Genomic DNA, 714 nt, shown 5'->3' with positions numbered 1-714 from the left:
TTAATTATTTTTATGTCTATGTGTGTATTGCCTGGATGTAGGCAAGTGCACCTATATCATGCAATGACCACGGAGGACAGAAGAGGCTGTCAGATCCCATGGAAATAGAGTTACAGACAGCTGTTAGCTGCCATGTGGGTGTTGGGATTCGAACCTGGGTCTTCTGTAAGAACAGCCAGTGTTCTTAACTGCTGAGCCATCTTTCCAGTTCTGATGACTTAATTTAATATCTAGGGCATTCCTTTAGGAATGTCTCAATATATTTCTCATTTAAAAATGAAGAATTGCATGACATCAAGTTCTTGAAAAAAGTGAATGAACCTAGGTATTTGCCTTCAGAATTTGTGAAATTATTTGCAGTAATACTTTCCCATTTTCTATTGATATCTACAAAATAACTTCCATGATATTTACATTTTAATTTTATTTGGTAAATCTAATAATCAGAATATTTCTAATCTTAGTTATCAAAGTACATAAAAGTAAAATTATGGCTATTAATTTAAATTATGACTATTAATTTACCATCCGTGGCCTCTTCTTTTTTTGAGGTCATTATGTCCCATTTGATTTTCCTTGATTTTAGAGGTTCATTTTATATGAATGATTATATTTCAGATCATATGGGAAACAATTAAAGCTTCTTTCTATAAATTTGGAGTGCCCATTCACTGTCTCAGGGATCATCTTTTCTCTCTGAAAAGTCTATTAGCA

Source organism: Nannospalax galili, unplaced genomic scaffold (genome assembly GCF_000622305.1).
Source record: "Nannospalax galili isolate Female #2095 unplaced genomic scaffold, S.galili_v1.0 scaffold881, whole genome shotgun sequence".
Classification (NCBI taxonomy): domain Eukaryota; kingdom Metazoa; phylum Chordata; class Mammalia; order Rodentia; family Spalacidae; genus Nannospalax; species Nannospalax galili.
Note: the sequence above shows the minus strand (reverse complement) of the source record.